This window comes from Amia ocellicauda, chromosome 11 (genome assembly GCF_036373705.1).
Source record: "Amia ocellicauda isolate fAmiCal2 chromosome 11, fAmiCal2.hap1, whole genome shotgun sequence".
Classification (NCBI taxonomy): Eukaryota; Metazoa; Chordata; class Actinopteri; order Amiiformes; family Amiidae; genus Amia; species Amia ocellicauda.
This window is the reverse complement of record NC_089860.1, coordinates 7,316,023-7,342,866: the sequence shown is the minus strand read 5'-3', so window position 1 is coordinate 7,342,866 and position 26,844 is coordinate 7,316,023. Positions and strand designations below refer to the sequence as shown.

Genomic DNA, 26,844 nt, shown 5'->3' with positions numbered 1-26,844 from the left:
TTGAAAGTATAATTTTCCCCTCAAGCTTGGAGCTTCAAGGCTGAAGTCACCCTGTGCTATCTATACACAAATGCACTTGTAGCGTGTGCAGGTTGCAGCCTCTTGCTTGAGGTTCGAACCGAGCATTCACAGGTGCTCCTCCAAGTGCTCCGCACCATACAGTTTCAATCAAGAAGAAAAATCTAAAATGTAAATGTTTTCTAATGATTGGGTTTTGTTCGTTATTGCCAAATGCAGATTCTGAAACCTGGTGGCTTATTTTGTATGAGGTGCAGCAGAAGTAATGACACAGAAAACTTACACAATTAAGCAGGCAGTGCATCTGTGGTGTTGTCCACTTATCACTTCTATTATCACTACTCGGGCATTGTGAGCAGCCAAAGATCACCTGGTGGTTAGTAATGAGGGGATTCATTGTATTCAAACTATGATTTAATTCTGCAGTCTAGACCAAAATACAAAACCAGGTAAATTGAACACAAACAGTTAGTTTAAAATTCTAAAAAGGAAATGTGGAAAAAGCTTCCGAAGTGGGAGAGATACATTTACAGATTACACTTGTTAGCTTTCACTCCACTCACACATTACCCAGCCGACAACTCCACAATAAAACAACACTTCTGGAGTGACGTTACGACACTTGTTGTTGAAATGTCAAACAGACCAAACAGTCTACCGGATGATTTCCGATGCGCACACACACACACGCACACATACATGCATCACGTCTCTCTCCCAGCTCGCAATCTGCACAACAAGCTCACCCTTTTCCCACTCCATTCAGCCACCATTTAAGAGATCGCCGGAACTGGGATTGATCGAAGCTGGTCGATGGGAATCAGCAAGCCCCGTGTGCGTCGCATCACATTCCCATGGCAACAGTATATCAGCAACACATACACTTGGAAGCGATGCAGAAACAGAACACCTGTTGAAACAGCAGTGCAAATGTGGGAAACAGGCAAAAGCCACACAGCACCATTTCCTTCATAACTAAAATGCAAATCTAAAAAAGAAACAACGTGCAAAAATGACATAAAAGCATTTATTTAAATCTGTACCAGTTAGAGAATATGAATCAATTTTCTTACATTTCTTGTAAGCATTACATTAACTAATTATTTCCAAAAGCTCTTATTAAAACGTTTTAGTTTTCCTGGTGTCTACAAGCCATATTGCGGATGTCCTGTTGCGTAGATGAAGCAATCCATTTAAACCCCTGCATTAATGGCACAATTCACTGAAAGCTTTGTTCATGATACATTTTTAAACATTTTGTTGCATGTAGCAGGGATGCAGTGTACCTAACAACTATCAGAATGGTATTGGAATAAATACATATAATAATAATTAAAAGAATCTTGTCACTTCATTCAATTTGACAGCAATGAAACAGGGCTAATAGAAGAGAACATTGTGTAATATAGCATCTCTATTCAACCTGTGGGAGAATTTGTGTTTATTTTTGGTCACAATGTTACATAAAAGATGTTGCTTTCCTGAAAAGTGTACCGGTCTATAGGAATGTCACACAGATACCATTGAAGCAAACGCACTAGGATCCTCAGAGAAATGGCTGGATGAAACATTTGGATCAATAGTATGTGTCCAAGTGAGCTAAAAGAGTCAAAAGGCCTCTTCCCATTTGTGGTATTTCTTGTGTTCTTTTTGCAAGGTGAAAAAAAAAAAAAGTGCTATAAGTGAGCAAGATCTTGCCAAGTGGCCTCCTCTTGTTTGTAATCATCTTCCTGTTCTCACGAGCTGTTGAAGCCACTTGCACAGCCACAGCCTTGGCCAATTAAGTTGTCTCTCAGATGTTTGACGTACCAGATGATGCTGAGAAGTGGGCTTTGATGTGACACACTCAACATATCGGGCCCATTCTTTGTAAGGCTGAGTGTACACGATAGCAATGGGATTTTCAGGCGTTTCCAGTCCCCTTCATCTGATAATGACAAAGAAACAGAGCAGTAGCAGCCTGCAGTTGTCAATTGCATGTGTTCAGCCCAGTGTTCCACTACCCACCACATTGTGGCATTGCAAAGAGAGCATGCTCTTTCTGAATGTTAATTCCAAATATTATACATCAGAATATACTTTGCTGGCCTCTACCTTTGAAAGCCTTCTGATTTATGATCCATTCAACAGAAATCTTGGAAACCCAGAGTCTGTTTACGATGCAGTGGATGTGTTGTCACGCAGTTTCTCATATCGGTGCCCTCCCTGATCCGGCACGGCGTTGTAGTTGAAAGGAAGAAAAAGATACTGAAAAACATTGATTCCAGCAAACACAAGCGGAATAATGAGCAAACGTGTCTTGATCTTCATATCTCTTCAGCTTTCATCAGAGAGCAAAATAATTCCCTTCTCAGCTGCCTGGCCTTGTAAAGGTGATCTTTAATGATCTTCAATATAAAAAAACATCAGAGAAGCCTGTTCTTGGGTTATCCAGCATTGTAGACCTTAAGTGAAATGAATGGAAGGGAGTTAAATCATCATATCTTCATTTTGTCCTTTCTGGGAACAAGAAATTGCTTTAATGGTGGGGCACTTAGGTACTCAATTCTCTAGGTCTTTAAGGAAAAATAACTATGAATAGTACTGCCCTGAGGGATCCTAAAATATTGATATTTCACTTAGTTACAGGAAAGCATTTCTGCTGTGAAGAATGTGTTTTATGCAGTGGGGTCTTATTTTGAACACAGACTTTCTTTTTTTAGAGAATGGGTCGGGGGGGCATTTTTTTTGGTATTGGTTAAACTAGATTGATTCTATGGGTTGTACTCTCATCAATGCACTGAGAATGCAGGAGGATGAATGTATTTGTACAAATACAACCTTGAATACAGCAGTATGGGGAATGGCAAGAATGAAGATGATACTTCTGAAAACTTTATCTGGGTCGATGTAATAAATGGGCTTTACAATCAAGTGATAGGGGCTAACATGGAAACCCTCTTTGAATAAAAGGCTTGTCTTGTGATTATTTATGAGGCAATTTCATGATATCAGATCATGGTGTTTTGCACTGAACTCATTTTGGACTTGTAGGAGTTGGTATTTAACTCCCAGGGCTTTTAAAACGTGTTGCTGAAAATATTTGGAGGTGATAGGGAGGTGTTGTTAATCTGGGGGTGTTTGCACATGCTCAGTAGATGGCTCCATTGTCTCATGTTTAACTGCCCACTTCACAGTAGCTCATAATTGCCCTGGCACATTAATTAGTTTCTGTATAGACCAAGAAGGGATCGAGGCAAATTTGATCCCAATTGTTCCTGTGGGTGTTTTTATATATGAAAAAAAAACTCAAAGCAATAGGCAGTTAATATTATGGGTAAATGGTTTGGTCAAGTTGATTATATCTGTAAGCTGAACATGATAACATGTCAAGAAAAATGTCAAGTAGTCCACCTTCTTAAAAATGGTGATGGAATTAAATTGTGGATCCCTAAATATAAATTGGCAATCCAGAGTATTCACTCACTACATTTGGAACAATGTTATTTAGATTAATATTGTTTATCATATATTTTGCAGTAAATCATTTATTTATCAATTATATATTGATAACTGTGTAGATTCCAGTTGATCGGGCTGACAGGGGGTTAGCTGCTCACGTAATAGAAGTCCCCCACTTTTAACCTGTTTACAGCTTTCAGTCTTAAACATGTAACATATATAATTGTGATAAGTATAGTTTAATAAACAATATACATACAAATACCATTGTTTGAAACAAGTCGTGGATATTTCTGACTACAGCTGTAAGTATACATTAGCAAATGTGAGAGTACAAAAAAAAAAAAAATTGGTCATGCAATTGAAATCAAGTCCATGGAAACTTTGATTTACTTAATATTGGCATGGGTAAAAGGGTTTCAATTCCTTCTCATACCAACTCACAATATATATCAAGTGACAACTGCAAGGTGCTGTTATTTGCCTAATATTCTTCTAAATTCTGAGAAAACTGCTGGCAAGTATGGTGAAAGTGGTTAAAATTACAGTAGAGAATTAAAAATACTGTCAGGAAGACAGCAGGATTCTTTGTACATTCAGGCCCAATGGAATTGTCATTTTTATTTATTTTTATTTGCTTAAATTCTTCTTTAGGTTGAGCATGCCTAGAATAAGTATTAACTTTAACTTAGGTAATATATCTTTGTGCTACTTATGGCAAGATTTATTTGTGCCTTTTTTTTTTTTTTTGCTTTATTTCTTCAGTCCTCATCAAATCCATGAAAGGTCTGGTATCTGTTATTGGAAAAGACAGCTGGGGTCCTTTTCAGATTCTTGGTACAGTTCATCGGTCTGAAATCAATCAGCAGCAGTGTTTACCTAATGGCACTATGTTCTTGATGATTTTCTTATGCAGCCGGCACTTTGTCAATAAAAATAAATAGATAAATTCCTGCAAGTTTTCAATAACCGTCAGTCTTTTCTCATTTTCCACATGATTGCAATTGGTCAACAAACTCCAGATTGCGTTTCAGCTGGGCTCCATATTGCTCTGACAAGCTCGCTCCTTTTCCACTTTTGAAGCCTCTCTACATGATGATTTTTGTCAGGCCATTTACTCCTTGACTTGAAAGCCCTGGCTTTAAGAAGGGAACCAAAAGCAACAAGCTGAAAAGCTAGTCCCAGAAAAAAGATTTTGATTTAAACAAATTTTAACAGATGATTTTGACCTGCTGCCAAAGAGAATACAAAAATAAAAAGCCTGGTTAGAGAGGGCTTCTTTTTTTCTTTTAGTTTGCGGGGGAACATTTTAATCTTAGTCCTTTGATTGATAGTCATGGGCAGAAAGTATGAGGGACATTCAGTTCTACTGTAGACTCTGACAGCATTTATTCATTGTAATATAGTAATGTTTACATTGCCCTTGTCAACATTCTGTTAGATTAGCAACTGGAAAAAAAACCCCTGAAATATTCTGAAAACACTGGAAAATAGATACATTCAGTAAAATAGAGCTACATAGTAGGGTAGATTAGGGTTGTAATGATATACTATTCATACATAAAGATTCATACATAAAGAGTAAAGATGTATATGCACAATAGCTATTAGGGAATTTTAAATGTATTACACACAAACGTGGTGTCCCAATGATAGTTCATTTTAAAGTATATTTGAAATAGAACATCTTCAATGATTGATGATTGTGTTTCCTGAAATGCAATTTATACATAGTACTTTTCCATTAGGCAACTGTTGTGATAACATTAACATCTTTAAAATAATGATCACACAGACACACACACTGGCAAACAAAGGAGCAAAACATTTTCAAGGTTTGACTTTAATCTGTAATCTGGCACTATACAACGAATGCTCTGTTCAGTCTTCTAGGGGAATAACTATAGCTGACCTTCATAATGAATATGGTGTTTGACTGCTTGATTGGAAACATGTTTCAAGTTCATTGATTTGATTTGCATAAACCTAACCTTGCCATCTGTAACATATTAATAATCAAAACAGTTTTGGGATAAGCCAAGAATGTGTGATTTATATATATATATATATATATATATATATATATATATATATATATATATATATTTAAATTGTTGTATATATATATTTAAACTAGAAGAGATGCCTGTGAATATACAGTGAGGAAAAAAAGTATTTGATCCCCTACTGATTTTGTACGTTTGCCCACTGACAAAGAAATGATCAGTCTATAATTTTAATGGTAAGTGTATTTTAACAGTGAGAGACAGAATAACAACAAAAAAATCCAGAAAAACACATTTCAAAAAAGTTATAAATTGATTTGCATGTTAAGGGGGGACATAAGTATTTGACCCCTTCGACTTAGTACTTGGTGGCAAAAAACTTGTTGGCAATCACAGAGGTCAGACGTTTGTTGTAGTTGGCCACCAGGTTTGCACACATCTCAGGAGGAATTTTGTGCTACTACTCTTTGCAGATCCTCTCCAATTCATTAAGGTTTCGAGGCTGACGTTTGGCAACTCGAACCTTCAGCTCCCTCCACAGATTTTCTATGGGATTAAGGTCTGGAGACTGGCTAGGCCACTCCAGGACCTTAATGTGCTTCTTCTTGAGCCACTCCTTTGTTGCCTTGGCTGTGTGTTTTGGGTCATTGTCATGCTGGAATACCCATCCACAACCCATTTTCAATGCCCTGGCTGATGGAAGGAGGTTCTCACCCAAGATTTGACGGTACATGGCCCCGTCCATCGTCCCTTTGATGCGGTGCAGTTGTCCTGTCCCCTTAGCAGAAAAACACCCCCAAAGCATAATGTTTCCACCTCCATGTTTGACGGTTGGGATGGTGTTCTTGGGGTCATTCCTCCTCCTCCAAACACGGCAAGTTGAGTTGATGCCAAAGAGCTCGATTTTGGTCTCATCTGACCACAACACTTTCACCCAGTTCTCCTCTGAATCATTCAGATGTTGGCAAACTTCAGACGGGCCTGTACATGTGCTTTCTTGAGCAGGGGGACCTTGCGGGCGCTGCAGGATTTCAGTCCTTCACGGCGTAGTGTGTTACCAATTGTTTTCTTGGTGACTATGGTACCAGCTGCCTTGAGATAATTAACAAGATCCTCCCGTGTAGTTCTGGGCTGATTCCTCACTGTTCTCATGATCCTTGAAACTCCACGAGGTGAGATCTTGCATGGAGCCCCAGACCGAGGGAGATTGACTGTTATTTTGTGTTTCTTCCATTTGTGAATAATCGCAGTAACTGTTGTCACCTTCTCACCAAGCTGCTTGGCGATGGTCTTGTAGCCCATTCCAGCCTTGTGTAGGTCTACAATCTTGTCCCTGACATCCTTGGACAGCTCTTTGGTCTTGGCCATGGTGGAGAGTTTGGAATCTGATTGATTGATTGCTTCTGTGGACAGGTGTCTTTTATACAGGTAACGAGCTGAGATTAGGAGCACTCCCTTTAAGAGAGTGCTCCTAATCTCAGCTCGTTACCTGTATAAAAGACACCTGGGAGCCAGAAATCTTGCTGATTGATAGGGGATCAAATACTTATTTCCCTCATTAACATGCAAATCAATGTATAACTTTTTTGAAATGTGTTTTTCTGGATTTTTTTGTTGTTATTCTGTCTCTCACTGTTAAAATACACCTACCATTAAAATTATAGACTGATCATTTCTTTGTCAGTGGGCAAACGTACAAAATCAGCTGGGGATCAAATACTTTCTTCCCTCACTGTAAGTCTCCACAGTGCCCTTGGCTGCTCATTTATTGCTGGATCTCAGTGCACCTTTAATTTTGACCTGTATGTTTCACTTTTGTTGTTAACAGCCTTCTCAAACACAGTGTTTGATATCCATTTGTATTATACTCTGAGAACAAGATCTTGGCATTGTTGCATGTGGGACTTGCCTGAATTGCTTTATCAAGTCATGTCTCAGGAATCCAAAAGGTTTGTAAGGAGGAACTGATGTGGGGGAGAGAAAAGTTAATTTCCTATCATCCTATCACACAGGGCTCTCTTATTAAAATATGTGCAACATGCAATACCTTAGCTTCACAATTATGTTTTCCCTCAGAGCAGCCTTTTTTTATTTTTACAAAAGTATTATGTTTGTTAATATCGCAGTTACTGTTCTGTGAAGTCCAACAAAAGGATACATCCGGAAAGGAAGAAATAGAAAACGTAACATTCTCTCACTGCCTCTTTCTTTCACACAATTATGTACACTGCACTGTCTGCCTAATTGTATCCTTGGGAAATGTCCCTAACCAGCAATTTTGCCAGCACATTCTGTGGACATCTTGCAACATCAGCACTGGACTGCTCACTGTGCCTGCTTAGAAAATTACACCACTGGGCCTTAAAAGTCTGTAAAAGACTAAGGCCAATAGTTTGTCTTATGATAGTAATAGTTTGTCTCTACTTCCAGCAGAGGTTGAGCAAATAGTCTCCATAATGGTTTTTTAGCCTAGTGCATTTTTGAAGTCTGGATTCTAATTTGCCTCTTCGGAAAGTGTTTGATTTGTGCTTCTACTGTCTTGTTCTGAAAACAGAGCAATATTGTTCAAGGTGTGCCATTATTTATTGGATTCTTTACAACACAGGGTACCCATGCATAAGAGAAATGAATGGTCACTCAGATGTAAGATATAAACTACAATTGTTAATGTACTGTTACATCTGTACATCTGTATAAGGCAATACATCATGAAATATATAAAACTGTTCTCTTCTTATTTAAGACATGCATATGTTCATTTGCATCATAATATCCATTCTGATTGTGCTGCACTTCAAAATCGGGAAAATTCAATATGTTTAGCTGAGTCATGTCTGTCATACTAAATATCTTACACAGAATGGGCAAACAGGTTCTGGTAGAGTTTTCCCAGAAATAAATCCTCATTACAGTGGAGCATAATACATCTTAAATGTAATGAAACACTCATTGGAGAACATTATTATGTTCTAGGTAGCAAAATGGGAACAATTTATAAATACACAAAAGTGGATCATAGGTGCCAGTCAATTGCCTAGTGTCACTCCTGTACTTGCCTGCATTGTCAGCCAGTTAGTGACAGTACTGAACCTCTGAAACTAGACAGAAATTGCAGACTCGAGCAGACAGTGGCACTAGGCATTGTACTGATATACATTTAAGTAGCAATGCGTCTTCTCTTAGCTCTGTCACTCTGTCACATATTGATAAATCCTTCAAAAGCACTACCCAGAACACAATAGTCTGTAAAAGCTATAGGCTATAAATATATAAATATATTGTCTTATAGATACTTATATATGTATTAGTTTTTGCCAGTGCTGGGGGATTCCTAAATGAACTGTGCCGGCAGTTTTGGAAAACGCATCTGTTCAGCCACATTTAATTGAATTCCATTTGAAGGAAAACAAAGTGCGGAAGTGAAAAACGTCTACAGCTGTTAAAGCTATTCATTTCTAAAGACGGTTTGGTGAAGGTTTTCGGAAGTGGGGTAAAAAATGATTCTGGTTCATTCAATAAAGCAGTGCATAACTCTAGCCATGTGTATTCTAGAAATGATTAAATTAAATCTTCTCTCAAATATAAATATATAAATGCATGCAAATGTATTTTCCTTTAAGCTGTGGGAGCTAAATTAGGCACACTTAATTACAGTTTGACACATTACATGGACCACACACTTGGCGTACCTATTCAGTCAAAACAGTCTGCTTTATAGGGTTATCTTTCCTCTTTATAAACATGCTGATTAACTCAGATGTCAGCGGTAAATAAAATGCCTTGTACAGATCTAAATCATGTACCCACCAGATGCCAAAGAAAAAGAAAAATATTGCACTTTAATTAGCCATGTGAATCAGTCTTCTCCAAAATAAAGCACTTCAGATGTGATTTGCTTTGGAAAAGCCTGGAGGTTTGTGAAGCAGGGCCAGATAGGTTAGCACATTGTATGCTTTGGTGCTTTACAGCAAATTAGGCAGAATGTCTTGACATATAGAGATTGCTTCACTAGTTTGTTTTAATTACAAATAGGCCTTTATTTATTTCTTCTCAAACGCCAGTAGATTTTTGCTGCTCAGTGTGATTATGGCTTATACTTTGACTTAATTTTTGTTAAGAGAGCATTTACCATTATCTGCAATTTCCATGTCTAAATAATAATCTAAGAGGCAGTCCCCACAGAGAAACACAGCACAACTCTTGCTTAAATAAGCAAGAACAGGCCAGTAGATGTCTTACACATCTTCACTTTCTAGCTGCATAATATGCATATGGTAAATGTACAGTAATGACCAAGAAAAAGTAATGTAAAAAGAAACAAAATGTGTTTGATTAGCTACAAATAGAAATGTCCTTAGTTTACGAAACAACAGTGACACAAGGAATTTTATGATACAGGACATTAAATTAAATACATAAAAAAAACTAACACAAATATTTTTTTAAAGATGCAATTGGAGGACCCAACAGAAAAAAAGCTTATTCTTTATCCTAATCAATTCCTTATGATGGTGCAAATTATATGAGTAACAAGATGTATTTTTCTGTTGCATTAATTTACCTGTTAATAAGAATCCCATGGTATCAAATCTTGCCTTAGAATAACGATGACTTTTTTCAGTATTGATATCATAGCTAATGGCTTGAAATTGTATGAACAAGCATGAAATGAGAGAGAACATGACCTGGGATTGGACCAAGGATTGTGGAGTGAGACTATTATAAACGTAAGCACATTAATAATTCCCATTCTGCCTTTGTTGAATACCTTTCAGTTCTGCTTTTTCAAAAGGACGTTATTAATCAGTCTAGATTTGTCTGGAAAAACACATCATTAGACATTCCACATTATTATTATGTTCTGCCTGTTTTGTTGGATTGAGTCCTTTCCTCATCTCAAATTCTGTGTTTTGGTTATGATGATGAATTAATTCTGAATTATGTGTGATTCATAATAGCCAATATTATTTTATCAATGCTGAATTTTTGGTTTCAGTACCTTTGCAATCACCTGCCAGCTCAATTATGCATAAGTGAGCGTCACTGTACATTATCTTAGTCATTTCAATATTTTGCAGCTATTGGCATTATGAATGAATGTAAATTATAACCCAGACATACAAAGCCTGCTTTATTCAATGGTTCCTCTTGATTTTCTAGACAGGATGTACAGAAATTATTGCAATTTATAAATTGTGCAGGTCCTCTCCCCATAAGAAACTGTCCTAAAGCAGCTAATTTTTGCAGGGTAAAATCATTCCAGAGTGCCAAATTAAATTTTGTATGGGTTGCAGTGTGAGCTAAAGAAAAACTCGACTCATATTCATTTATTTCTTCTTTCACCATTTCACTCCATAATCTCTGCCAGCAGATTAGGTGTCATGCAAAAAACAGCAGCAGCAACAAAACACTGTAAAATAAAGAGTAGAAGAAAAGATGGGTCTTTAAGATTTTCTCAGTGGCTCGCTCCTTGCAAAAGCTCCAAAATGGACCAGTAAGTGCATGCGTTTGAGGGAAACAAAGATGTGGGTTTGACCTTTTCAAAACCACCCCCCTTAAAATCACACTCCAGTCTCAACCACCTCTTCTTTTTGCACATTTCAGAGAGTCTATCTGCCTATTTTATGTATCTTAACTCTACCCCCCACACACACACAAACACAATGCTGATTTAGTGTGCATTCAGAGAGTTTTGATTATACAGAAAATTCAAGCTTGCACCCTGCCCACAGGCAAGAAACAAACAAGCAAGACCCACTACATGAGAATGCCATGGTCAAGCTGTCTCTCGTATTGTGTATTATCCAGCAAAATAATATCCAGCATTTAAATTGAGGATTTTAAACCACAGTAATAAATTTCTAAGAATGCATTTTGATTGTTGGACGTTTTAATTTAAATGCAAATGGAAATAATCACAAATGCATGCATATAAACACACGTCTGTGTTTTAAATCCTTTATTTCCAAAGTGGTATGTTAAGGTCTTGTACCACAGATGCCAGCTAACAGAGTTGTGCTGTCCGACCCACTAATTGGGAAGGAAACGGGTCAACCATCCTCTCAAGTCCATTTATGGCTTTTCATCAAATAAAGGGATTTGTTTTGCTATCTGACCTTTTGTACAGAAGCTGTCATTTTCTTTCTTATACTATAGATTATTTAATTCACAACAGAACAGAGGATGGAATTGATTTGACTTTGCTATGCATTACTTCAGTTCATTAGTGCTCTATCCTTCAGGTGAGTAGTACAAACTTAATCATTTTCTTAGATCTAATGATTTAAAGAAAGCCATACAGACCTATACAGAAATGTATAGTGTGGATTTGGCCAATCAAGACCTGGAATTGAAGAACCTGTCTATACTAAACTGTGATTCTATTGAATAAGGAATATCCTTATCTGATAAGGTACACTAGACTTCTCCAAAATCAGATCCATAAGTTTCTTAAGGAGAAAGTCAATACTATTAACTTTTAATTGAAGTCAAGCCAAATTAAAGGTGAAAAACAAATAGAGCTGTGAGAAGGAATGAAACCGAAACTAATCAGGCGTCTGAACTGACATGACCCAGCACTTGAGGTTTTAAATGGTGAGTAAACATATTTTAATCTCTGCAAGATTAGTGGAAAGTGGTTCATATATTAGAAAGGTTACATTAGCAATTTCCAGTTTGGTGCCCAAGATGGAACAGCCGAATCATAAATGGCTTACAAATTGCAGGATGCAGAAATTAAATGGAGAAAATGGTTGGCAGGGCATGCTGTTTGATGACATGTTCTTGCTGTTGTTGTCGACTTCTTTTACTTTTATGTGTCTGGTCTGCTTTGATGAAGTTGGTGTCAAAGATGGGGATGAAAGGTATGGAGGGAGAGCCTTAAGAGAGAGAGGTGAGTTTTTTTTCAAGCTGATCAAAGCTGATCATCTGCTGTCCTCTCAAAGATGGAGTGGAACCGCACATAACATGCTTTATTTGCAGCTGCGTGGTGTGGCATGCCATTAGGAAGGGTGACAAATGGCTACACTTGTCTGCTGTTCCGTTGGATTATCGTGCTTACAATTAAATGACGTCTGATGGCTCTGACTAAAGCTAGGAGGTTGGCTTTCGCAACTCTGACATTTGCTGCATAGAACGGGGTGGGGACCCTGCCAGTGTATTTCATTGTAGTACATTATATATATATATATATATATATATATATATATATATATATATATATGTAGGGTGTCTGTTAATTGATTTGGCTGAAGTCTCTATCCAAGGCAACTGTAACAACAACAAAAAGGATCATAAACTAACAAGGAACTTATAAAAGATGCATAGTGCAATAGATGTGTAGCATAGGGGGTTTAACAAACATGTGTATTGTACACAGTGATGTATTAAGTGAAACAGTAAATCCAAGCAAAGTGCCAGGTAACAGCATTTATATTAATCAGAGGGTCGCAGTTGGGGGATGTTTGTCTTCCATTAGGCACTGTTGTGAAATCTGATATGCCAAGCTTGCAATGGGAAACCCAGTACACTAACTCTAATGAGGGCTTATTCATTCCAGCTCTGAGAACCATCCAGAAGTAGTTGCTTAACTATCAAATGTATTTTTTTATATTGTTTTTAAAATGTAAATGTTTCGCCCATGGTATAATATAGTTTTATTTCCCACTAATTAAACACAAAGCAACGTGATCCACTGTTTTTCCCATTAGGTTGAAGGCCTTTTTCTCTTTTGCTGGCCGCTTCAGCTGTGATCTCCTCGTAATTGTCACTCTGTGCAAAGGGAAGTAGAATATCTCCTGCAATACATGCTGCAAGTTATGATGGTGTTTTTTTTTTTTTTTTCAATTTCCATTGAGTTCAAACCAACTCCAGGGTCAAACTGGGCTGGGAGGTGGGCTATGGAATGATTTTGCCTTCATGTTGAAAATTAACTTTGAGTTAAAGGAGAAAAGCTATGGTGAAAGTGCAGCTGAAGGACCGCAATGAGACATTCTTGAATACAGGTCCTCCCCCTTGATCTTTCTAGAAAAAAACAAAAAACAATGCCAAGCAATGTATGAAGAGCTGCAGTGATTTATTTATTTTAATGGCATTTTTTTTAAAGTTGAAAGTCATTATTCCGTTTTCAGAATTTGTATTACATGTATCACTGGCAGCTTTGATGAACAGCTTTTTAAGTGGCAGTATGGAAAATTGACCTTGTGAACAGCTTTACACGTTCAATTACACTGCTCTTATATTTTGTAAGTCACCCTGGATAAGGGCATAAATAATAATAATAATAATAATAATAATAATAATAATAATAATAATAATAATAATAATAATAATTTAAAAAAGGAGCACATTTCATCATCTGAACTGCTGCAATAGCAGTTGAAACAGCTTTCCCCCACATTGCAGTGTGTTTGAAGGAAACATTTAGTCTGCTCAAGTAGCACAAATCCCAACATACACTAGTTATCCTCATGCGGTTCAAAAAAACATACACGTGTATAAGTGGCCAGAAACAATCCTGATTTATACAAAAGAGCAGAGAATACATTATAGTAATTGAGTCAAATTGCTGCACAATTTGAGAATTAGACTACCTCATCACATGGTATGCAAAGAGCGTCCATACTTTTGTTTGTAAAATTGGTCTCCCTTTTTTTAGTGTGGGAGGGTCTATTTGTTAAATCCTGCACTTTGTTTCCCATTACATTCATCATCACTGGAAATATCTTTATGTTGAATTGCAGTTTATTTAATACATCAACTAAAACCACTTTAGTTTCTGTTCTGTGTATTACATTTGTAATTAGGCAGATTAAGTTCTGCTTTTGACTTCTTTGTTCTCAACAGCATCTTCTGCACTTCTGAAATAAGGCAGCATAATTTCCTGGAACATCTGCAAAGATCCACAAAGCCTTTGACATCATGGAGTAGCTCTCCCTCTCTCTCTTTGCAATGTTTTTTTTTCCTGTATTGTTGTTTAATTAGTAGTAGTAGTAGTATTCTAATCTCATTAATGTATATACTCTCCATATCTCTATTAAAAAAGATGAGAAAATGACAGCTGGAGGACCATTGCCTGAAATTATATGCTGGTGAATTATCAATTTCTCAACGGATGCAAACAGCTTTTGTTTGCTAAATACGACTTTAATTAGGCATTCAATTTTTACTGATTTTGTGGTTCACATGCCTCATTTTACAGCACTTCTGGCTTGCACATTGAGATATTTTTCCAACTTTAAGAACAGGAACAGAATACACTTTGTTACGAACATTCATTCAAGTTGTTCACAACATGTTGAGCCTTTCTCCTCAACCAAGAAAAGAATGCAAATGCTTTGAAATAAACCTGCCATATAGTTGAAGCAATTGTATATTACAAGTCATGACTGATTCTAATAGTAAGCAATATATTCCTAATGTTTCAGATGTATTTTCCAATGTGTCTTTGTGTAGATTTGTGTAGAGCGTTGTGATCTGTTACATTGCTAGTGAGTAATATCTTAGTAAAATTGTCCTAATACTAAAAGGTTACTAAATATTTTATGATGAAATAATATCTTTTAAATTAGACTATTTCGGGCTGATAAAGATGAGTTTGGGATTTTCTTGTTTTTAGTTAGAAATGGCTTGTGTTATGTTTCAAGCACAAAGAGAACCTTACAAAATGTCACACAATGAGGTAAACTACCCAACCACAGTCACGTTTATTTCCCCATTCTTTTTAACAATACAACAGCAAGCACTCAAGCACAGTGGAAAAAACTGACAATGTGGAGAACACTCAAAATGTTATCTGTGTGTCCTAAATAATCATGGTCAGTGTAATGGACAGTTATATGGAAATCACTGTTACTAAATGAAAACTATTACTATTAGTCCAAATTGCTGCTACATAATATATTGTTGCTATATTGGACCATCTGTTGCACTTAATTACTGTTTGCACAAATAGTTTTTAAATGTTTTAATTGGTCTTTGGTTGTGTGCTTGGGAAGGGTACTGGTTTAAGTCCTTGCTCAATAAAATAACTTGATAAAACAAGGGTTTTCCTCTTCTGCCTATAACATCTTGAGAGTGGTGTAGAGGTTACCAGTGTACATACAATTGCACATAGTAATAGGGTTAAATACCTGTTATAACTGAAATCATGCTAAATAATATCAGAACCAAATTCACCTTGACATAGAGAAGTTACAACTTACTTGACTTTACTGTGTACTTTCTATAAGTGTTTAAAATCTAAATCCTTTGATATTTTCGTTTCTGTGCGGTAGGCTTTCAAAATAAATAACCCAAAAGCCACTCCGGCAATTTTCTGTGAGTGATAGTAGTATTGTGTGCTGTCAACCCTGCACACTCAAATTATGACAATATGTACTTCTGTACACAGAGCGCAATTCTATATATATGACAAACAAAATGTGACTCTCACACCTCAGCATACAAATCAAATGCATTCATCACTTTTTACAAATGATTGAGTGAATATGTCTGTGAAAAGACAACACTTATTCTGCCACTGATGGGTAAAATGTACTGTGGTTTGACAGTGTATTACATTATTAAAACAACTGACAACATCTAAACATGGTGTGACAGACCAGTGCTCGACTGGATAAGAAAACAGGGTCCCAATGACATTCAGAATGTGTCCTTCATGAGAAACTATGCCATTTGTTATAGGCCATAAAACCTTTGAGTCACTCGATGTAGAAGAAGGGAAAATAAACTTTTTTTCCAACCAGGAATTCAGAACTTTTTTATACTCTGCACAGTATCTCCCTCTCTGGGTCCACTGACAGAATACCGACCTCTGCACAGTGGCTTGAAACCTCTCCTCATTTCTGAGAAATTGCAGGCGTACTGATCCTCGCTGGTGACAACGCGAAGCTGCTCAGCCCAAAGCAAATCACAGTTACTATATACAAAGCAAGGGTTGCAATAATTTAGCCATGTAAGGCTTCAGGTTTTAGTGGTCAAGTGAAGAAAATGGCTCACATTGGTTAATGGAGAGTTCAGGTGGTGTAAGAAAAACCCATAGAAGATGTTGTGGCCCTGGAATAGGGGAAACTGCCATACTTTTGTTTTGGTTCCGGTTTTTCATAGCACACATATTTCACACTGTTGTTCATTCCTACAAATGTGCTGCAAGGACTAATTTAAAGACTGTGCATGGCTTGCTACATAGGAAATGTCTTTATTAAAATGGCAGTCATTTTCTGTACATTTTTAATCACTCAGTCTGGATTACGTTGCAATTGATGCAATATGTGGTAACAAAACAAACAAACAAACAAACAAAACCAAAAACCTATAATTCCCAGTCTGGAGATTTAAACTTGCTTTTCAACCCACCAGACTGAATACATTTCAATATATTTATTAAGGAAATGGAATTAGAGTAATGACGTAATCAATCATCAACTGACTAGTCAATAGGAAAACCCGATCTCCGGGGAAGTTAGAGCTGTAATGGTAAATGCGTATAACTTTACATTTACAGTGTGATCCTAATTGCATTTGAGCATAGGTATAGCTGTGTAATTGTATTTCCTACCATTGCAATTCAGGTAACCGAGGCACTGAAGCTGAATTGCACCCTTGTTTAACCTTGTTTTTTTCTGTTCTGAATTAATGTGTTGTCTGCTGTTGGCTAAGGAACTGCAAACAGTGTTGTGTGTATCACTTTTCATGTAGTTGTAATGACAGCTGCACACTGGTGCTGCAATGGCAACTGCATAAAATGTCGCTTTTAATTGAATATGGAACTAATGCTGCTGCTATAATGGTGAATTTAGTTATAACTGACCGAAGTCTAAAGTAGCTTACACACTTCTCTTGGCGACACACAGTCTTAGAAGATTTTATAGGCACTGTATTCAGAATTTTTCATTTGTCAGTTAAACTACTTTGTAGGACAGTTCAGACTTGAGTCCCTGTGCTAATGGAACTGGTATATACCAAGGGAAGCAGTTTTGCCAATTTAAACAGTACTTATGAGAAAATCCTCTTTACAGTGAGTGTTGTTAGACAGTTACACTTCTACAAATGACAGGAGTATCATCCACGATTACATTCAATTTCTTTATTTTCAAGGGCACTGTGATTGTGCTAGGTACCACAGTTTCCATTACAAGCTTCACTGAAGCATGGAATGGAGATACTAGTCTTATTCCTAAATTAATTGGGTGTGTTTCCCTTATCCGCTGCACTACAAGACATTCAGTCTACCTGATGGTGTAGATATGAAAGGCTGATTGACATGTATTAATTACTTAGACAAAGCACATATGCTTTCTCTGTTCTGTCAGAAATTACAACATCCTTTCCTATAAATCTACAATACAAATACAAATTAAAATGTTTCAAAATTCTAGTGGAGTAACAGTTTAGTTTTCTCTTTCCAGCATTACATACTTGGCAAACTATATGGGCTTCAGTCCCCACTTGATGGGATTGGTTTTCATTCATAAAACAAAAAAACACACACACACACACACACACACACACACACACACACACACACACAAGTATGTATAGCAAAGCCAAGATCTGAGTGACTGAGTGTCCCACAAAGACAAGTCAATGTGTATTTTGTATTGTAAAGTAACTGGTCTGTTCTGCATCTGCATTTGTATGGAAATGTAATACTATATTGCATTTAGATACAACCATTTCCATTGTAGCTGCAGTCTTAAAAAACTATGGTCAGTGTAGTTTTAGTTTAGTTCTGTAACTTCAGATGCAGATAACATAGTTTACATGTGTGTTTACAGTATTTCTCATAACTATTTGGAATGCAGTTGCTGTGATATAAACTATAGGTACAAACGCACAGTTTACCAGTTTGATTAATGCTCTTTCTGTCCTTATATGCAACAGTTGACAAGTATTTACAGCAGGTGCTAATTACTGATTTGCTATAGTTGCTGTGATACAACTGTATTAAATGATATACAATGTAGCAGCAGCTTACAATGCTGTCATGCTTTATGTAATTGCCCTAATAAAACCGCTGGTAAAAGAGGATGTAGCTCCAGTCCGTCTGTCAATTTTTCAGTTTGTAAACGTACCATACAATAATTATTTCAAGACTTTTTTTTTTTTTTTTACATTAATATAAAAACAGACCTTTGTGCTTTGTTATAATCTTAAGCAGGGACATAGACTCTCATCAGCTTAATAATTAATAGAATGAAATGCCCACACTCACAGAAACTAGGCCTCAGTTGAGGTTGACTGTTTTTAAATATAAAGAACTAAAAGAGATCTGACATTGTTTCAGGTTCTATGGATGCAGACATTTGCTTCTTTTGTTTCAAAAATAACATTTACAAAACATTTTTGCTCTCCAGTTCCTTACCATATTTAGCTATAACTACAGGTTATATACAGGTTGGCAGGATTCTTCTTCCTGGGTTATTGAGTGATCATCATAGCTCATTAGTTTTTCATCTTTTGGTGAGAGAAACAGGCACCACACACATTAAGATGTGCAATATCAGTTGAAGTATCCAAAGGCTTATAATTTTCTCTTCTTTGTCATGGCCATGAGAGGAGTGGGAGTGAGAATTCACAGGGACATGGAATAGGTGGCTATGTTCCACAAGATTCAGTGGGAACATTCAGCAATTTCAAGCCATTAGACACAGAGCAAGAGTGTGTGTGTTTGTGTAGATGTGTGTCTGTTCTTCTGGTGAGCAAGACACTATATTTCTATTTCCCCTTGGTTTCACCTGAGCAAAAATCAAATACAATTTAAAACATCTTCATGAACAGATAAAAAAAATAGATCAACTATCTCAAACCTGTTTCAGTACTCCTGCCTTTTTGTTTATTTAACAAGACCCTACATTCCACTTTACACATAGCTGGAGGTTTTGGAAAGTTGCAACATGGCATTTGCACGTACTATGGTGCAATGTGGGGGGAAGAAAACAGAAAAAACGGTTGCTGAATTTCACAAACTGTGTAAAACAATTTTAAGTATAATACATGCAGCTGTTGTGTTTAAACACCAAACATGTCCAGCTACGCTTCTAAACTGGAGACATTTCTTTGAAAAAGTATACCATGTGACTAAAGATCCTTCTCTTCTTCATTACTTTTCTTCAAAACAACCTTTCTTATTAGTTTGTGGGCTTTAAGAAGGGGAGTCCTCTCTCCCAAACATGGAAACGGCTTTGTATTTAATCTTTGAAGGAAAGCTTTTCACTGGATTTTCACTTGGTTTTCCTGACACCTTTTTGGTATAACTGTGAACCTTTGGTTACTTTCCCCCCCTTTCCTCCACACAGATGCTTTCATTCAGATCAGGGGTCTACAATCCAGTTCCTGCAGAGAACAATATTTTTATTCAAACCCAGTAGTAGTTTATTAATCATGCTAAAAAAACATGCATTTTGTATTCCCAGCACACCACACATAACATTTCCACAACATACAAAAGACCCACAACGATATTGCACAATAATACAATTCTGTTATATGCTTGAAGTGGTGCTTGTCTCTCTTAGTCCAGATGTACATACTGTTTAAGGTCTGGTTGAACACAGCTGTAAAATGTGGTGGATTATTGCTCTCCAGTACTAACATAGAAGACCACTGCCCACTGCTCAATTTACTTTTTTAAACCAACGATACAAAGAAAATAAAGAAATACAGCTAATGAAGAATTTCTCTCGTTTCTTTAGACAGCTTAGACAGCTCTAAATGTTAATGTTTGTTTATCATCAAAGCATCAAAGCATCAAATGCCTTCTGACTGGGATAACTGCTCAAGCTTGTTTTCATTTCTTTATCCTACTGTTTGTCTACAAATAGGAGTTCCCTTTTGTGAAACTTTATGCTATAGATCTCTGCCTACATGTCCTGTTTTGACGTGGTGATTTCACACATCTTTAATCCTGCAAGCTGTTACAGTGAATTGTTTTTACAGTATCAATAAAAACACATGAGGACATAACACACAGGAGTGCAATCATGCTTTTACTAAAGTACACCCACTCTAGAGATAAATCTTGTTGCAGCAAACTGTTGAAGATTTTTTTAAAGAAACAGTGGACAATGGATCCATTTTCATGGATATGCTATAGGATCCCCCTGTTCCAGGTATCTTATATTAGGTGCCCTTTAATCGACAACTCAATCAAAGCGCCACATATAAGTAGTCATACTCCTCAATAAACTGTTAAAATACAATAGAATACAAGTACACCTTGGGACCATGTATTTTCTTCATTTTTTGTGCATTATTTAAAAATATAATAACCTGCAGATAAGTAATAATATCTATTTTATAGCAGATGGTATTATTGGCTATATAAAATACAGCAGATAATACAGAGAGTGAGGGGTGAACTATGAACCACTTGCACTTACAATCATTTACAATCAGTCTCACCCAAAAGACAGAGCAAAAGTCAGGGACTTGCACAGGGAGTCAATAGCAAGGACTGGACTTGAACTGGTCCTGAATCTTTCCTTACAATAAGTTATACAATAATGAAGCCAAAATATCTCAAATACGCAAAAACACAGCTCTTAACAAAAAGCCTATAAATCCTTCTGAAGATACTGACACCCAATATCTTTGACACTTTCTGTATACATGAGAACAACCAAGGCATACAGATAAGATTATAAGATACCAAAAGATGAAGACTTTCTGCTAGTCTTAGGAGTGGCAAGCCATGAATATGGAGACTATTAATGTGTAATCTCTGTCAAGCCATAAAGTGCACACCCTGCACAGCTGACCCACTAATGACTGTGGGGGTTGTATTATCGACCTTTCACCCCACTGATTGGCCTGTGGGGACGGCTCTGTCAGATAAAGTACATCACTAATTGTGGGCACAGTACCGCAGCTTTGCTGTTCCTTTGCCGCTATCACCAAGTCGCTGACAAGAGCAGGAATGCGTGTGGGAGATGCATGGGGCAGATGTCTCTTATGGTGCTGGAAGTCATTGGCCCTTCAGTGTCAGAGTTAGACTGTCCTTTTTTGTTTTCCATGTTAATGAAGCAGCCGTGTCACAACACCCCTAGTGCTTGTTAGTGGTTTTTCGATTTTGTCATACATGTAAAATCAAGCCTGCCACTGAGAGTGCAGGACAGCTGTCAAAAGTCAAAACTGATGATTTTAAAATATAGAAAAGGGATAGAGGCACGGTGTATGGTTTTTTAAACAGAGAATCTTTACAACATTTGAAGAACATTGACACGCCACTAATCGTATTGCACCATGTAAAGTCCATAGCTTGTGTTTTAAATATTATGCAAACTTGACATTTCATGGTTTTAGACAAATTGTTATCTTTCGTAATCACAGATAAATATTTAACCGGATATGAATAAAGGGGAGTATTTCAAAAGAATATGATAAGGGAAAATATATGGATGAGAAAGCCAACATGCCTGGAAGTGAAGCAAATACATTAGCAGTTAAGTGGATTTAAATATTTTAATTTAAGGCAGCCAAGATCATTTATTCGATTGATTATGGCTAAATTAGTTTTCAGGTATGTCGTCATTAAGTGTAATGAAGCTTTTATATTATGGAGTTTTGGAAAAAGCAGCAATGTTCTCTCACGCTCATGAGAACTGGGGCCATTGAACTTCAGAAATATACTCCTTCTTCTCACAAGTACAAGTGGCATTTTAATTTCCTTTGTATATAGTTACAATTATGTTCATCCACCCTGACTGGGGAGTTTTGGGATTAAAGGACCAGAAAGGATCAACACTACCTGCATCATCCTGCTCTCTGTATTGACAGAAATAGCTGCTTTTGCCCAGTGTGAGCCACACAAAGCTTAAAGATTGCATTCGGTTTATTACGGACCCTCCTGTAATAGTATCAGCGCACTTAACCCATTGATATTTCAGGTGAGTTCATTTATAATTGAATTACCTTTGGCAAACTAACATTTCAGAAACATGCTTATCGAAATTATTGAATGACTAGGATTTTTTTTAATCTGCATTTGAGTTTACAGAGAAAAGCAAATTCCACTGCAGTTCAAAGCCATTGATTCCAGATTGGTGTTTTTATAAGGTGTCCTTCAGACATGTGTAGTACTTTCAAGTAAGTGCTGTGTTTGTGTTGTGATTATTATTATTATTTTTATTGATTAAGTGATTATTATTTACCATTTCCTAGACATTTTGCTGATGTTTTTACTCAGGATAGTAAGGCTATGTGCCTTTGGGTTAAGGTCTGTGCTTGTCTATATAAAGGCTTTAGGCAACATTAATTATAATATCATGAACGGTGATGTGCAATTCTGTCCTAAAGATTATCACATGCATTGTACCCAAGAAAATATTAACTTTGCCTGCATTTATGGAATAAATAATTGTGAAATCTCAATGTTCTCTTCTCATCTTAATGCTAATGTGATGTTATGTTTTCAGTCAAGCTGGCTGGCTATGGTGCTCCCATGGAAACCGTATAGGTTAATGAAACCACGGATTCAAATGCAACAAATACAATTGACTCTGTTAATACTATTTCCATGTTCCCAACAAAGGAACAATCTCTCGAATAAACCGTATTAATACAACTTTTGAATAATTGTTCAAATTCAGTGTTGACCACCTATTATTCATCACGTCCCCTAGCTAGAAGATGCACTACTATAAATCAAGATGTTAGAACTTGTATTATTATAATGATGATTATTATTCCGACCAAAAATAAATAAACTTTAAAAGCTGTGCTTGTGCACTCTGGTTTAGCTCAGCTGGGTCAATGTTAAACGTTCTTCCCAATGCATACAATTCAAGGAAATACCAATATTAAGCAAAAGGGAAATTCGTGACATATTCCCAAATGAAAAACCAAAGTGAATTGGAATAGCTATGCAATCATCCGATGCTTCGCGCCCCAGATCATGAGTATCCCCTCATGATGGTGTGGAGATCGACATTTGACGGGTTAAAGAATGAGATTCCGAATAATTCCCAAAACAACTTTGTAGGATGTATTTTCACCGTTTCGTCTCCTCCGCGCCGGTGTGCAGGCGGGCCAGTCGGCGCACAATGAGATGCGAGCCCCGGCCCAGAGGAGGGACTGTAGGTAGTGGCCAGTTCATCTCCAAGTGTGCGCACCATGTCTGCCTGCTGGCGCTGCTCTGTGCGCCCGTCTGCAGTCTGTGTCTGTGCAACTCCGGGCACACTGTCCCTGCCCGCTTAGCTGCACACATTGGATATTTCATAAGAGAGCGGGGGGATCTGAACAGTAACTTTCTCCAGTTGCTTCTCGTATCCTCTTTCTGTGCGCATCTGTGATTTCTGCTATGAGGATTGTTAGAGCCCTAACATGATCTTGAGACCTAGGGTCTCCACAACGAGATGGTAAGAGCTGCATGTTTTTTCTTTTCTTTTCTGTGTTTGTTGGATTGATTGATTCGTTGTGTTTGAGTGCAAAAGCAAGTGTTGCTGTTTTTCCACCCTGTATTTATCCAAAAATGTTACTTTTTACGACCCAGTGAATGCGTGAATTTAAACTATAACTGGTGTGGTACAATGAACGCACAATTGTCAAACGCATCCCAGAAGTGCAGTGGAAAGGTATTTAAATTGAAGTGTAACATTTAGCACAGTATTATTTTCCCGATACACATGACAGTAGCGATGCTCACAGTGTCTGCATTTGACTGAAAAAGGGTTTTCAACACATTTAAGGAATACAACTGTGTTTTGATTTTGCGCACGGAGGTATTTCGTACTTAATTTATTGCGTCGTAGTCAATGGTATCGACCACAATGATAAACAAGAGCAAGCGCTGTATATATTTAATACTTCATTTTTCAACTTTGTTATGCTACTGTCAAATATTTAAAATGATATATTTTCTTTATACGGAGAAGAAAGTTTATAATGAAACAACTCGTGTTTTTATCCTTTATACTTAACAGTAGCACCATGTTCACAATAATAATAAAGTCACTAAATTATTATTATTTATATACATATTTAAATGTATATGTCTGTGTATATTTCTATATCTATCTATCTATAAATACAGTTCTCTATCACTTTGGGAACTTGCTCTTTATAATCTTTTTATTCACCTGTTTCGTATCCCGGTTACACAAAAATGTGTATTTCATTTTGTACGTAAAAACATAGCCAAAATGGCACTAAGCCCAAATAGCTTAAAAGTAAACGTTTAAATTAAATTGCATTGCTGTCATGCTGTATATTTTAATACTCATATAGTAATATACATATCTGTATACACATGTTCTTTGTGTTTTGCCTTCCTGTGATTTTTATTTGAGTAGAGTAACTTTAACACCGATCATGACGTCATGCCTGTATATTGTCTTATTTGCTTATTTATTTTACATTACTAAACTTTAAGAGATTGCAGATAGACGAAATGACACCTATTGTTGATTAAATGTCTCAGTATTGTTAGTTATTGTGGCTGCTGTTAATTTGAAATTGTGGGGAGACAAAATCCCAGCTACTGAAGCTGTTTGCATTTGAATCCAAGGAGATGAAGTTAAATGAGATGAAGTTAAATGATAAAATGAGGAGACGGAATGTAAATGGCGTAATTAGATCAAAAGGAAGTAATAAGGAAAATACCACACTGAGGGCAGACCTGAATATCTATTTAGGCTAAACTTCAGCCATCAATGCTTTGTTTTGTTTAGAAAATGAGAGCAAGTAACAAGTTTGATGAGGTGAAGGTGAAATTGATGTTGCCACTTTGTGCATTAAGAGAGTCTGCAGATATACCCTAGTGTACGTAATTGCTCTGTTTGTGTGGCATTACTGACTTTATTTCAGAATAAAACCAATAACAGATATGTTGTGCTTGTGAAGCAGCTTTGTATTAGTTGTTATTGATACTATTGTGGAAGAAATTGCTTAAAAAAAAGTGGAGGGAGAAATGGAAACCAATCCATATTTATAAAGGAAGGAACTTTGTATTTAAGTTGTCATAACACACTTGGTGACACGGTCTAATTTAGCAGGGTTACACTGAAGAGCTGAAGGAGTTGCCTGTAAAACTACACTTAATTCATTACTAATATACTAATACTTTGATATTCAAATTGTCTATGCCTTACCCTGCCTGGACATCATCTCATTCTCTTGTATGGTTTCACTAATCTGCATATTTAAATGCAGTATGTTAATTTTACCAAAAGAGTTTTTAGAAGTGTCTAAGTCAACGCTTTTTTCAGACTGGACTGTACTGAGTGGCCTACTCTACGGTAGTGTTTCATTTTCCTGAACATGATGGACGAGGAACACACAAAGGCTGGATTTTTTACATAATATAAATATGTATAATACATATTCTATTACCCCTACCAAAATGAGTATATATAATTCATAACTGTATTATTGTTTAATATATTTGTATACATGTTGTTTGGTTTGCAGGCTACAGTACTGGAGACTTTTTTTTCTGTCCTCCTGCTAGGCAAATCTTTTGCATAAATACATTATTGATTAACAATGCATGAAAGCAATCTGACAGTAAATGTCTTATGGATCTAAACTCGTAAAAAACAATATTACTTTTTCTTCTGGAATGGCGAAACCCCTTCGCAGCTCTTACTTTGCTACAGGGAAGTGAACTTTGTCACTTGACTAATGAGCATGTTATTCTCTGTGGGCAAGGTCTACATCCCGTGTGTGCCAACAAAGCATTTGACAGTTGGGTGGCAAGAGGAGACTCGGTTCATACGTGGTTGTAATCGAAACCTCGGCAAGGTCACTGGAGAAATACAAAGGTGATGTTAAAGGTTTCATTTGGGCGCAGGCTCTTGAACTAGCATTTTTGATCAGTGGTGGGATTTTAACAGCTTGGTATGGGATATTGAGCAGTGCTGACAAGAAGGTGGCATCTCGAACTTTGCTGTGTGTTACTCCATTCATCTTCCTTGGAGGTCTCTGCCTAAGTCGCTCACCTTTACGTGCCACACTGCCTTGACAGATAGCATACTGCATTGAATGCTTCTGATTCAGTTTTGGGCCTCTTCAGAGTTAATCAAATAACTAAAGGTTGTGGTCATATAATGCAAACTCTTTTTTTGTCTTCTTTATCGGCTTCATCCTGGAGAAGCTTTCTTCGACGTTCTTTATTTTCCTTCTCCTTCTCCATATTCACAAGATGATTCAGTAATCGTTCCCATGATTCACACAGTTTGTTTGGGGTATGGGATAAACTTGTAAGGCATTTACTGTGCTAGTACAAAAAAAAAAAAATCACGTCGTTGTGTTTGGCCATCCAGAAACAAAATAACAAGTGAGCAGGGAATACACAACAAAATGAGCATTTGAATTGTTTATCTTTGGCTTTCTGTGTTAAGTATGGGGCTTATTCCAAAACTAAAGACATGAGGCTGAGGTT

At 36.8% G+C, this 26,844-nt stretch overlaps 1 protein-coding gene across 1 annotated transcript in view; it reads left to right on the top strand.

Annotated features, from left to right (window-relative positions):
- Nucleotides 1-23,568: 23,568 nt before the first annotated feature.
- htr4 (5-hydroxytryptamine receptor 4) overlaps nucleotides 23,569-26,844 on the top strand; it is a 143,011-nt gene continuing 139,735 nt past the window's right edge. The window contains exon 1 of the mRNA XM_066716490.1: nucleotides 23,569-23,821. The gene's annotated coding sequence lies outside the window, so the exon portion shown is untranslated. The remainder of the gene's footprint in view (nucleotides 23,822-26,844) is intronic.